The 15,131-nt window shown below is 38.8% G+C and overlaps 1 protein-coding gene across 1 annotated transcript in view; it reads left to right on the forward strand.

Moving 5' to 3' along the window:
• LOC129763436 (aminopeptidase N) overlaps positions 1 to 15,131 on the forward strand; it is a 42,495-nt gene continuing 27,364 nt past the window's right edge. The window contains exon 1 of the mRNA XM_055762501.1: positions 1 to 725. The gene's annotated coding sequence lies outside the window, so the exon portion shown is untranslated. The remainder of the gene's footprint in view (positions 726 to 15,131) is intronic.

The raw sequence follows: 15,131 nt of genomic DNA on the forward strand, positions 1-15,131 counted from the left end.
TACGGCAACGCTAATGGAAAGGTTGAGTTCTGCTGCGGTGTCCAGAACAGTTTGGGACAGTGATAGACTCCTTCAAGGTAGAAATTTATCCGACAACCGTTTTAAATAAGTTAGTTGACGAAGAAACAAAGAATAGTGCTGTTTGAACAGGGAAGAGGAAGATCAATGATGATAGCTCATTGAAGAAGTGGCATAAATCGAGTTGCTGCCATACCCTCAACGATTGACGGAAGAGCGCTATTATATCACCATCACTTAAATTTGATTACTCTAATCAAATTATGAGAAGTTAAAAGTGCAAATTCGCATCCCACTGGAATCAACCGAATCGGATCCAGCTGTTGCGAGTTTTCAGTTAACCAATAATAGTCCTCGCGTTTATGGCGGCACAGAAGAAAAGTGTTCAATTTGACGGAGTCAGAAGTGTGAAACCATCGGACAGTAGCGAAGTTGAATTAAACGGTCAATCTAGGCAAAAATTGAGGGATAGATAAATTGAGAGATCGGTGCTAGAGGAAGCGATCCGCTGTATGGTGGGATAACAATTGGAAGGACAAGTCATTCAAGGTCCTGAATTAGATATAATCAATCATCTTCAATAATCCCGAAAAGTAATCAATAATTGTGAAAATAAAAGTTGACTGAATTTCGTGGAGCTTCTGGTTGTCACCCGCCAGTAATTGATACCGAGGGAAAATACCGTTGCATGATTATATTCAGAGAAGGTAAGTGAGAATGAAAAGGGGTTGTATAAATGCAAGAATAACTTAGAGTTACCCTCTTGCTAATTGAAGCCGAGCTGTTTATTATGTAAACTCAGTGACACAATGTGCAACGAAAATCGAAAAGTTCATTTTATGTTACATCCCATTTATCTGAAAATAGACGTTGTATGTTGCACATTTTCTCTGCGATATAATTAGTTTTTGAATTGATGAAGACTGAACGGTTTTGGATTTAATCTTAGACTAGATTGAATATCCGTACTGAATAGATCAGGCCTCGTTTTAGTCGATTAGAAGCATCCAGATGGTTGAATAGCGCATCCATGCTAATGTACGTGGCAGCATAACAGACACTGACACCTTGGCATTATCTTGGCACGATTAATTTACGTTGTATATCGAACATATTTTAAGGTGCAATTTGTGCTTACTGATGCCACAAACAGTCGTTTTTTCAACACGAGACACATAACGCAAGGACATTAGTATTAATTGTGATAGACGCGTACAAATATTTCCTATCAATTGGTGCAAACATCTCTCCGATCTGTTAAGAAATGTTCGAATTATAAGCATTCGAAATACGGGTAGGGTTAGCACACAAATCGGCAGAACAAGTGTATGAGAAAAAAGGAAGTTCTTCCAGTTTTCATGAATTCAAACCGTTTAGAGATTAGCGAATTGTAATGTCTAGCATATCAAACAAATCTTAGAGAATTTCCGATTCGATTGGTATGCAAATCATGAGAATTCATTCACAGTGAAAAAAGTTATTAACGTTAGCTTTATTTCATGAAAACGTGACTTGTTTTCTGGTTTGGCACCCTTCCTGAAAGACGTAGTTCTACGTCAAAAGTTGACAAGTCCTTAATGAAGGACCCGTCACATTATAAAGTAAATAAATCCCTGCCAACTTAGAGTCGATTCGCTTTCAATCGAATATACAGGGTGCGGCAGCATAACTTCCTTTTTTTAAATGCGCGCCGCTCAGTTGATGTCATAGCGGAGCGCTAGTGGTCTCGTTCAAGAGGGGATACTGTAAAGTTTTGTCCCGACACGGTTCAGTCGCCATCATGCGTTGGAATAGTGAGGAGCGTGCCTTTGCCGTTGAGGTTTACTTTTCAAGCGGATGTTCATCACCTGTGTTAGGCTCGTTAAATCACCTGTGAACATTGAAGCAGTGAGAGCGTCAATGTTGCGATCGCCACGGCGTTCTGCGCGCAAACACGCATCTGCCCTTGGACTGTCCGATCGTTCTGTGAGAAGAATTGGATTTGGGGGACACTTGGTTCTAACAAGACGGTGCAACAGCACACACTTCAAGAGCATCGATGGCTGTTTTGAGGGAACACTTTCCAGAGCGCCTTATCTCAATTAGAGACGATTTGAAATGGCCGGCACGCTCTCCCGATCTGTCCCCTTGTGATTTTTTTCTATGGGTTTTTTTTGAAATCCCGTGTTTATGTGAACCGTCCAAGAACCCTACAAGATTTGAAGACCAACATCCAAGAAGAAATTGCCAACATAACACCTGCTATGCTAACAAGAGTCATGACAAACGCCAGAAATCGGTTTACGCAATGTATGGAGAATGGGGGACGTCACCTAACAGATTTGATCTTTAAAACAATGTAAATAAAAACTTTAGACATGTACCTACATTATAAAAAATAAATAAATATTTTCCGATGCATACAATAGTTTTTATTGAGTTTTGAAAAAAGGAAGTTATGCTGCCACACCATGTATCTAAATTTTTTTGTTGTTTGAAGATACAATACGGGGTTTTGCGATTTTTCAAACTATGGGGTTGATACGTGCCATCAACTTCTGCACAAGCTGCTGATCACCCCTTCTTTTTTTTTTAGTATTTGGCCATTGAAGTAGCATTATTATTTTCTGCGCGAGTCAATCCGTTTAGCTTTGATGATACCCTAATACATTTCGATTGAAATGAATCCCGAGCAGTTTAGGGGTTCTCAATGACGTTAATTTCGTTATCGCAATACCACTATTCTGCCGTAATCTCGCAATGACGTAAGTGCCACAGTTGATATTTTACTTTTTATTTGTTATACATCGATAAAGAACATCAAATACTGTGAAGTTTAGTATAAGTGTGAATAAATGACCCCGTAAAAGCATGAAAATGGAGTGACGTAAGCGCCATTTACACTGTGATGTGGCGTAAGCGCCATTTCCACAATGTTGTGAGGTAGGGTGAAACCGACTGTGATGCGATATGATTTTTTATCTGTTTTGATGACATAAGAAGAAGGAGCTGGGAAAGTAAATTTCATACAACAACATTTGTTGTAATGAACGTTTGGCATGATGAGAATCATATGCCTTCTGTCTTGTAAGGAACCACTTTTTCGAAAGTGTTTTAATCAAAAATAGCCCACACCCATGCAGTACTACATTTATAACAGCAATGTTATTGTAAAACTACAAACCATGTACTTGGAATCTCGGAATCTTGGATAATGGGACAAAGTTTGTTCACGATGTTTCTGAGTGTTAATTTAGGGGTGAATGCCGATTCCTGCACTTCTGTCAGCAGCGATTTGGTGAACAGCTGCACTCTCCTAAATTCTTCGCCGAAACGCGTTTTGTGACAAAACTCAAATCATCCTCGTGTGAACTGTATCGGTGCAGTCCCTTAATTGTTACAATCGGCTTATAAACTACGTTAGCCTGCTACACGCTTGCTACAAATCGGTAAATGTGTAAGGAGAGCTTTACCCTGACGGATCCTCATACTTCGTTCAACGGCGGTGTGTTGGAGAAAATGGTTGTAGACAGATTCTTGCTTACTTTGATGGATGTACGTCAATCGGTTGAGGAATTTATTCAAAAATCGAGCAAGAAAAGCCTTGTACTGATTTTTTCCCCTCTGGCGCTTACGTCTAATTGCGGGTTCTTCGTGTGGGGTGATACAGACAAGACGTGCTCGTGTACACTCTTTGTCTGCCTTCCGAGTGTTGGATTTCGGCCTCAAAGTTTGTTAATCGCGTATAAAAGTGTGCTTCATATGTTGTATCTTTCGAATCCAGTGTAGGATGCATAAACATCCGAGATTATATTTCCAAAATAAAAATGAATAAAAAATGGTTTGTTCGGCGGAGGTTTTTTTTTCTCGCGTGTGTAAGTGCGATCACGTTATTTGTTCGTTCGATTCCGGGCTCGGTTTTTGTGCATTTCTCCTTTCGTCGCGTGTTCATCATATGTGTGTATGTGTATGAAATCGAGTGCTGCCGCCGTGTCGAATTATGTTTTTGGTTTTGTTTTGAAAAAAAAGTCGAAGAGAGGCTGAAACCGTATAGTATAGTGAATTTAAAAACAATGTTCTAGTGCTAACTAAGTGAAATGCATATTCAACTAGTTTAAAACTTAGTATAACGTTCTTACTTGTGTGAATTCAATTGGTGATCAATATGTAGCGTGAGAGAAAAAGAGAAATTGTGTATAATATCAAATATTCTCCGCCTGCTTGTATTCCATTTATTTTTATTTTTTCGCGAGTAATATCAGTGTACGGTGATTATTGCAAGCAGGGAAACAGCGGAGATTAATTCGCCGCTCTCATCGATATGCACAGTTTTTCCAGGAGACAAAGTTCTCATCGTTTTAGAGCAGCAGGAAAATTTAATTTTTTATACAGTGAGGGAACGAAGAAATAAAAAAAAATGAGTGGGTTATATCTATGATATAACCGCAAGGTTCACGTGGAACTACCTTAGCTTAGCAATCATTCGTTTGTATTGATTAAATTCTTGATTGAATGAAACAGTTTCCAAATTCAATTGAGTTCAATATATTTGCTCTGTGAGTGAAAAAAATGAACAAATGCCGTGTAAAGTCAATTCATTTATTGTGATTGATTGTTCTTCGTTACAAATAAATTTAATGACGGACCTTTTACGTTTGGTATGATAACTAGAACAAAATATATGTGTAAAATATATGTCATTCGCTTCTAGTGGCTGCACGATTTTCCCAGGTTCCTAAGTTTAGAAGATCATGTTAGGACAGACATATTCCACTCTGCACAAAGGCAAGCGAGGACAAAAGTACTCGCAGTTTGCACTTATTTGCAGAGCCGATTTCCCCAGAAACCTCGGTTTTGAAGTCTGTGTTAGGGAAACACATTTCAATCGGAACAAAAATACCCCCTATTTGTATGAATTCGCAATGCCGATTTCCCCACGCTTCATGGATTTGAAGTCTGTGTTAGGGAAACACATTCCAGTCGGAACAAAAATACCCCCGACTTGCATGAATTTGAAATACCGATTTCTCCAGGCACCTTGGTTTAGAAATCTCTATTAGGGAACACATTTCGGTGGGAACAAAAGCTCCCACTACTTTCGTGTGTTCTTTTTCTTCTTTTTGGCTTTAAGAGGGTTTAAACTTTTCAGTTTACTCGCCTCTAGGCTGTTTCGTGTGTTTGCAATGCCGATTTCGCTGCTTGGTTTTAAAGTCTGTGTTAGGGAACATTTTTCGATGAGAACAAAAGTCCCCCTACTTTCATCTATTTGCAATGCCGATTTCCCCAAGGCTGCTTGGTTTTGATGGCTGTGTTAGGGAAACCGTAAATCGGGCCAATCAAAACGATGCAGTTAGGGCGTTTAGATAACGCCTAATATTTTACAGTTATTCAATTGTGTATCTAATGAAGAACAACATTTTGTTAGTTGCGATAGATGCGTAGAGAATAATTGCGAAGTAAAAAGAGAAAAGAGAATAATTGCGAAGTAAGTAAGCTGTCGCTAGCGTATAAGTATTGCATCTCCTCTGAAGAAAATTCTCAGAATCTGTTCTGTGCCAGAAAAAACAAAGCTCGCTTATTCTGCTCGTTTTGTGTTTTATGTTTCCCCTCGAGCTGTGAACGCTAGTGAATATTTCACTTAAAGTTTATCGCTGCAACTGTGTACATCTGTTAGACGCGTGTTTGTTGCTTGTTGAATGGCGATGCACGGAAGATGCCTGTCGTTAAATACTCCGTGCAATGCGTGCATTGATATAAAGAAACAAATTGCGACATATGACCAATTAGTGTATTGTTCTCGCAAAGGCAAGAAAGAATCGTTGCTTCTCGAAATTATTCTACAAAATCCACGCAAGCCTTTGAACCTTTTCAGGGTCCCCGGAACTTTTTATTAAAGAGTTATTTATGAATTTTCGACGTATTCGCAAATAATATCCGAAATGATAAACCAACAAATTTAAAAAAAAATTTGCGTAGTCCTACGTCCTAAGCGGTCGTGTCTCGGATACAACCCCTCGATTTTTTTAATACCCTGATACTTGAGGAAAACTTCCCAAATGCGTATATTCCGGAATTTACTAGAATAAAAAAAAAACAGTAAAACTTTGACAGATTATGTTTTCTCCAATTTTAATACAGTTCATTCTCTGGTAGAGGCCAAGTTTAAAATAACGGACCATGAGACAATTTTAGTTAATATTGAGAATGAACTGAGAGAACATGAAGAGAATAAAATTAAAATCATGTGCTGGGGCAAATATTCAAAATAAGCACTGTCTCATCTAGCCACGAGAAACCTGGACTTCGCTGCGATAACCGATAATTTGGATTTGAAAGCAACAGTTCTCACTAATTTATTGAACGTGTGTACGAATAGCTTGATGTCCGAAAAACAAATCAATTTGAAGAATTCGAACCGCTGGTACTCTTTATCGATTTTGCATGTCGAACGTAACCGAGATGAACAGTGCGTAAAATTTCGAAAAAGTAGTTTGTAGAATGACTGGAATACGTAAAGCGCTTCGCGGAACATGTATTCCCAAGCCTTGAAAAAGCCTAGATGTGAATATATTCATAGGAAAATCGGTCAACATCAGAATAACAGCAAGGAGTTATGGAAAATATTGAAAAATTAGCTTAACACTAAGAGCAGTTCACCGCTGTTTATAACGAAGAACATTCAGAACAAATAATAGCGGAAAAATTCAACAGTTATTTCATGAACAGTGCTCAACTGATTAATCAAAGTATTGAATTGGTCAGTGACCCTCACGAAATAATACAGCCGATGAATAACACTTGTCGTTTTCTACCCATCATATTTGCAGAGTTGAAAGATATTCGTTTTTCCTTGCCGGAACAGTCGGGATATCGAGAGGGACACTCTTGTGAGACCGCTCTGAATCTGATGTTAGCAAAGCGGAAAGGGAATATCGAGGCTAAAGAAACTATGTATTGTAATTGTAGGGACATCATACAGGTTTGTTAGGGCCCATTTTATGCATTTTATATAAAATATATAAATGATATGGGGCGAGCGTTTCGTTTTTGTCATTCCAATTTATTGGCGGATGATACTGTTCTGTTCATCGCAAAGGTAAGGTTTAGAGGTTTAGGTAGGTTTAGAGTTCCCGTGAACGTGAACGCGGACAAACCCTTTTTTGTTAATAATTATTCAGTCCATATATAAAACGCGAGGAAAACATCTTGAAACGAGCCGTGGAGCCGATCTGGCGTGGAGGTAACATCCATACTTCTCACGCTCAAGATCACGAGTTCAATTCTCACTCCCGACATTCTTCCAAAATGGAAGGTAAAAGTGACGAACCAGCCAGAAGCGTTGAAAGTCACTATAATACAGAAAAAAAAAAATCTTGAAACGATAGGAAGAAACATTTTCTAGTTGAAAAACATGTTTAAACACAATTCATATTGATAAAAATGAATTAATTCAATATTTCACAATAATTCTGGATTTCCACCGTGGAATCGAGATGTTGGTGAACTCACCATAGTTCACCGACTTCGGTAAACGTGAACGTGAAAACAGTGGTGAATATAAAGGGTGTGTCACAACAAATTGCATCACGGAAAAAACGCTGTAGAAATTCGCCCAGTAGACCGATCCTTTTGAAAATTTTAGACAGTAAAATAAAAACTATTAAACAACTTTTGGCATTTTCTTTTTATTCATACTTCGAGCCCAAGCCCGTATGCTCGCACCTTCCTCTTTACCCCGTCCATAAGGTTCTGTACAACGTCAGGTTGTAGTTTTTTTTGAACAGACACCACTTTCTCTTGAAGTCCGCCTCCGATTTGACAACTTTTGGGTTCTTCCGGAGGGCCTGCTTCATAATCGCCCAATATTTCTCTATTGGGCGAAGCTCCGGCGCGTTGGGCGGGTTCATTTCCTTTGGCACGAAGGTGACCCCGTTGGCTTCGTACCACTCCAACACGTCCTTTAAATAGTGGCACGAAGCGAGATCCGGCCAGAAGATGGTCGGGCCCTCGTGCTGCTTCAATAGTGGTAGTAAGCGCTTCTGTAGGCACTCCTTAAGGTAAACCTGCCCGTTTACCGTGCCGGTCATCACGAAAGGGGCGCTCCGCTTTCCGCAAGAGCAGATCGCTGCCACACCATGTACTTTTTGGCAAACTTGGATAGTTTCTGCTTGCGAATCTCCTCCGGAACGCTGAATTTGTCCTCTGCGGAGAAGAACAACAGGCCCGGCAGCTGACGAAAGTCCGCTTTGACGTAGGTTTCGTCGTCCATTACCAGGCAATGCGGCTTCGTCAGCATTTCGGTGTACAGCTTCCGGGCTCGCGTCTTCCCCACCATGTTTTGCCTTTCGTCGCGGTTAGGAGCCTTCTGAACCTTGTATGTACGCAGGCCCTCCCACTGCTTGGTCCGCTGGACGAATGAACTTGACAAATTCAGCTTATTGGCGACATCCCGGACCGAACTTCTCGGATCACGTCTAAACTGCTTAACTACGCGCTTGTGATCTTTTTCACTGACGGAGCATCCATTTTTGCCGTTCTTCACCTTCCGGTCGATGGTTAGGTTCTCGAAGTATCGTTTTAGTACTCTGCTGACCGTGGATTGGACGATTCCCAGCATCTTACCGATGTCCCGATGTGACAACTCCGGATTCTCGAAATGAGTGCACAGGATTAATTCACGACGCTCTTTTTCGTTCGACGACATTTTTCCAAATTTACGAAAAATTGACAGTGAAGCATGGCCAACGTGATCTATACACTCTTATCTGATTATAAGCGAAAGCTGAAGATATAATTCCTAAAAATTAAATTTCTACAGCGTTTTTTCCGTGATGCAATTTGATGTGACACACCCTTTAGACGTCAAAATATTTCCACGTTCATGTTCACGTTCGAATGTCCCAAGGCATTCTGAAAATTATTTCACCGTGAACTGTAAAAGGATATGTTTAGCAATTCTCAACTTTTCAATGAAAATTTTGATATGAATGCAATTTCAATCAATCGGATCTCTGCGCGGGTTAAAAAACTTCGTTGGTTTGGGTTGATTCGTGAACAATTGTATATTTTATCCGAATAATTTTATTGAAGATCGATGTTTATTTACTTCACGTTCACTGTCGAACTTTTAATATGAACGTGAACGTGAACAAAATCATTTTATTCACCACGATTTTTTGAGCTGTTTGTTCGCAATGTAATTCACCGTGAAATGACCGTCCTATTACACCACCTGTTCAAGTTCGCGTTCACGGGAACTCTAAACCGGCCTTTAAAGAGTTAGATGAAAGCGCGACACATTTGAACGAATATCTTTATTATTCTCTCGCTCGGTGGGTGAAATTTGAACAATTGAAATTGAATGTTTGTAAGACTAAATACATGCTCATTTCTTCAGCAAACTCCAGATTCGATAGTCATTTTGAAATTTGTGCTGAGACAATTGAATGGGTTACAGAAATCAAATATCTAGGAGGAGCTATTGATGCCAAATTAGTCTTATGGCTCACATTGATAATGTCATCGAAAAGATAGCTCAAACATGTGGCATCATAATCTTCTTCTTCTCAAATGCCACTAACGTTCCCAGAGGAACTTCGCCGTCTCCACGTAGTCATTTTGCGTCATTTTTATTAGTACTTAGTTGCCAAATAACACGCCTTGAATGTATTCTGGGTGGCAAGCTCTAGGATACGCGTGGCCACGGTGCAAGTCAGAGGAAATTTCTATGACGAGAAATTCCCCCGACCAGAACGGGAATCGAACCATGTTAGGTGCGACGCTAACTACTCGGCCACGGGGGCACTAAATAAAAGGAGTAAATTTCTTCCATTTTTTGATGCCCAGAAAGATTAAGCAAGCGGATGGTTATATCGAGGTTTTTTTCTATGCTGTGGCAGATCTCAGAATGAGCCTCTAGTGGAAACTTTAAGGTATCGGGTTCAATTTTCGATCGGTCGAGGATCTTCCCGGGTTGGAAATTTACTTGACATGCCTTCGGATCATATTTTCCTTTTTTTCAGTTTTCACCTATTTCTTTGATGTTCATCTAATAGTCAATTTATGTCTGCCACAAAACCTGTACGTTTTATTTGATATGCAGGTTTTCATTTGTAAGGATAAATTCTTAATATTACCTTAATGACAAATCGTCCAGCTTTATTTTAAAAAAACTGTAAAATGTGTCAAATTTACACTTTTTGACTTCTATTTTCGACACCCTGTAACTCGATTGTAATGCGACTTTCAGCGAAGCGACTGACATTGCTATCTCTCGTGGGGCAGGATGAAGGGGACCAAAACTGTGAAGCGACACATCAATTCAATGGTTTTGTATCTGAAGAAAAGGATGTAATAATATATTGGACACGGCGTAATACTGATTTTCTTTCTATTTTATCGTAGTCAGGTGATCTCACGCGAGGTATTTTCCATAGCACGTGAAGACATGGAAGTCATGGCCATTTCTCAGTGTTATCAATCCGAATAAACGCATCACATCACATCACGAGTAAACATGGAGACAACTCTAGAAAAAAAATAATTGATTGCACACACTGGCAATCATAGTCTGTATGTAAAATACTCATCAGCACAGGATGCGCGGCAAAATACTTTGAACAATATTTAGCACATACGTGTGAGCATGAAGCAAAAATTTACGCCGTGCAACAATATCATTGATTTAGTCAAATCGAGTACCGTCTCCAAGAAATCGTATTAGATGATATTTGTAATTGCTACTGTGGGATTTTTTTCGAATAACTCTTTATTATAGATGAAATATATGCTCCGATTGATGAACACTGAGAATGAATGGTTCTGTTTCAAAACAGGAGAAGAAAAGAATCAAGAGACAGTTCTATCGGTTGCTTCCGACACTCAGCTTTCGAAAACATAAACAACATTTCGCATACGATATGTTTATTTGTATTGCGATCATTCTTTTCACGCAAACGGCTCTGAAGCGTGTTTGTGGAAGCATTACTCAACAGCATTCAGCGAGACTCAGCGAGTCGCATCAGTTCAATTACATTGAGCTGAGACACACGACAGCACACGGCAACTCGAGCGAGAAATCATTATTTATATTTCACTTTATCAAATAAATCAATTACAATTTGAGCGAGCATCCAGCGGGCCGTTCCGCCTGTATGAAGGCCAGACACACCGGAAACAGTAGTTCAAAGGACTCTAAAATTTGTTGACACTGTTGTGTATTGTATCACAGCCATGTCAAATAATCGTGAGCTAGAGATCACTCTATTTTCTACTTTACTGATAGTTCGGGAGCCCACAATAAAAATGATAAATCTTCGTATTTGAAGGCATAATTATTCTGGTTACAATTTAACATTACCTGAAGCCGAATGAATCCGCCAAATGACAGTCACGTAGATCACATGATCGAAGCCGCTTTGATACAGAAACCATTATGTTGCTCCGAACGGATAGAAAGTGATAACGAACTTCTGGTGGAATTTTTCTCGCGGATCCCTCTGAAAATTGAAGGAAAAATAGATATGTTCTAAAGAAATTAAAATAGTTCAGGAGTCAAAGCAAAGGTTATTTTTTTCGCTTCCAAGAAAACATTCAAATCATTATTTTGAATTCCATATTTGCATTTTAGCTGCATTCCAAGCGGGGTTGCTGTTGGATTGGTTGCAGTTATGTTCGATGATACCATTGATGCACCTTCCAAAGCTTGCCAAATCTGGCTGTAACTTCACAGGCTCTTCGCGTATTTTAATGTACAACCGAATACATTTTTTCGGCCACTACATCTTGTACACCTTCAATTCCATGTGCTCGTTTATATCGAAAATATTTACTTTTCATCCACAAATGAAAATTCCCATCCAGATCATTCGTCAGTGAAAACGAGCTCAAAATTGTTTGGGACATCTTTTCGAGCCATCGCCTTAGAGAATTTTTGACCTGGAAGCTACGCAAAAATTCATCATAAATTTATACGTATCGTCTTCCGTGAGTAGGCATGTTTGGTACTTCAATAGAACTTAGCTGGCCAACACACGATCAGTCTTGGTCACTAAATTTTCTCCAGCATCCAATTTGATTGTTCGTCATCCAAAGAACGATAAATTTCCCACAGATTCACTGACTGCAGCTAGGTTTGCCAAATGGTCTTTCTGAAGGCCGGGAGTTTAGTTTAGTTTTACAAATTCGCCTTTTTAAGTCTAGCAGTGAATGAACTAAGAAATTTTAAAACCTCTTTAATTCAAACCATGATCATCATTTTTCAAATCACTTCTAGCTATTGGCGATCTAACGTACGAATCTACACCTAGGCGGCGCTGCGGTGAAAGTGATGATGGTTTTAAATTTTGCCATGTGAGCTTATGGAAGGTTTGTAGTTCTTTCCATAAATTACAATGTTATAATCATAAAAGATTATTTGATTGAGATGAGTTTGTTAGAAATTCAATTCTGCGCAAATTTATATATAACATGTTATTTATTCACCTCTTTCAGTAGTGAAAACTATAAAAATGTTGACAATGGTTGAATTGAAAAAGGAAATTCGAGATCACAATCAAACACAAGTAGAAAAATGCACGATTCCTGCATGTGAGAACTACCTTGGAAAGCCCGGAAGTAAAATATACGTGATTTGTTTTTGAGTTTTAGGTTACATTAGCATCATTTTCTTAGTTCAAAAACAAAATCCAGATGTCTCACCGATCGTTTAAGTTTTGCGTTAGATCGCCAATAAATAGCTAGCAGACAGCAGTCTTTCTCAATGCTGATGTCACACACCGCTATTTTGCTCGATACAAAGGAAGGATGGAAAACAGATCCCGTACACAGTGGTGCAATTTCTTTCAGTGAAAGCACCGCGTCGAATTTTCATGCCGTCTGGTGTGCTTCTGTATTTTTGCATCTGTACTAGGGTGTAAGCTTAAATTTGCAAAAGCAAGACCGATAAGTTTGGGTTGCAAGGATTTGAGCGATAATACCTCCTTCGAGAGATAAAATGCATAAGTGCTGTTTGTTACTTACTGACACAAAAACTTTTTTCCATAGCTCAAAAACTGCTTTGAAAGTAAATTTTTAAAATCACACAAATCTATAAATTTTGATGAAATCACAGAAATCTCTAGATATGCTTAAAAGTCCATCGAAAACAAGATTGGGCAACAGCGAAGCAGAAGAAATCAACTTCAATCACGCAAACCTATTAGTCTTTTTCAGGGCAACCAAAACTTTCAACTGAAAATTTCAAATAAATTAATATTCGAAGTAATCAAGAGCGAATTGATTTTTATAATTTTTTTCTGGAAGAGAGAGCTTCTGCATATTTAGGAGCGGGTTCGGATTTGTTGATTTAATGATGATGATGTTTCGAATTATAGAGTCTTTATCATACTCTTTAATGGTCAACTTGGAAAAATAAATATACCACTCGGCCTTGACCCCAACACATGTTTATGGCCCCTCTGGAAAAAAAGGTTGAGTATCACTGACATACACGGTAAGTTCAGACACTTTAAATATTTAGGGAATTTTGTGCCTGATTAAGTCGAATTCATGGCGCACAGAAAAACAAATCGGATTGCTACGAATTCTTCACCACTGAAAGAGGGAGATATTCAAAACAAGCTGCTGTCGAAACATTATGGACGTTAGGGACATTGCTATTCAATGAACAGCGATTCAAGTGACTAGTGCTTCATGTTTTATATTACAGATATGCGTACTATACCTTCACAGTACGTAAGTCTTCAAAAGAAATAATTCAATTAAACAAACACAGCCATCATGATGAATCGTGTGAGCGAAAGAGTCTGGGGATTCGAATACTCATCTAATGCTGTAATTCCCTTTCGTCCAGTTTTTGATCCAAGATAAGTCGCCCTATTGCCAACAAAAATTATGTTGGTCGTCGTTTGTGCTCTAACGTATGATATTCATACAGAAGTCTTCTTAGCTGATGTCACTGGCAGCCTCTACACCGACACCTATTCCGTTCGCCTAGCTTTAGGTCACATAGGTGAAGTGTTATCTGTTGATTGCAACACTTGGTTCGTCAAAAATAATTGAACAACTGCTTCACTTGTGCTGATTTCTTTACTTTTTTATTCATCTCTCATAAATCCAGGGAAAAAAACGGGTGGGTAATTTTGGGGACATAACCGCAGAGGCGTAGGTTTACAACAAGAGCTGTCAATTGGAATAACTTATCGAATATCCGAGTAGTTTTTCTGCACCTATTAGCAAAATTACATCGCCGACTCTCTCAAAAAGATCATTCACAATCAAATAATCCACAAATTAAGGAGAAAGTCGGGAAAGCGGGTTTCGTCTGCAGAAAATAAGGTTTCTTATTGTTATCATGTAATTTTTGGGGTATTTCTTGTTACGTGAATGTTTTACCATCACTTCTCTTCCAGTTTATCGAATCAGCGGTGAAGTTTTCTCATTTTCATTCCAAAAATATTGACGAAAATAAAATACTAATCAAGTCATGTAATACGGGCACTCCACCGACAAAGAACAAACATTTTGTGTTTAAAACAATTTGGTTATCACCTCCTTCTTCTATTAATAGATGACCACCAACTACGTTTGCAAATGCAACCTTATATCATGGAGGAATCTACAAAGCGGTTTTTAAAATGTAATCCGAATTGGTCACTCCGAATTTCGAATGCTATTTCATTTATATATTTATGAGAAAACGAGCAAAATTACAAGCCCTTCTAGGTGATTTAGATTATATTTAAGACATATTTGAAGACCTCCAAAACTTCTCGAGTACATAAACTTGAATTTTCAGTTAGTGTCCATCTTACCCACCCCAAGTGTTCATCTTTCCCGCCAAGTATCCGTCTTTCCCGGATCAAACTTATTTTTTCAAAGATGCCGGACACATTCATTTTTCCAAATTTCTGCTTCAAAGACAAACTTTATTATAAAAAGAGACTTAGACTATCAATTTGTGGTGAGATCGCTATATTTTTTTTGTGAAATTCACGGAAAAAACAACTTTTACTTAGGGTGTCCGACTTTACCACCCTTCGCCTATATTATTCAGCATCTTTCGCAGAACGAAAACAAAAAATTGTAAGGGGTTGTATCTAGGCCACATTTTTGACGCAGAACCACGGAAGTAT

Source organism: Toxorhynchites rutilus, chromosome 1 (assembly GCF_029784135.1).
Source record: "Toxorhynchites rutilus septentrionalis strain SRP chromosome 1, ASM2978413v1, whole genome shotgun sequence".
NCBI classification, from domain to species: Eukaryota; Metazoa; Arthropoda; class Insecta; order Diptera; family Culicidae; genus Toxorhynchites; species Toxorhynchites rutilus.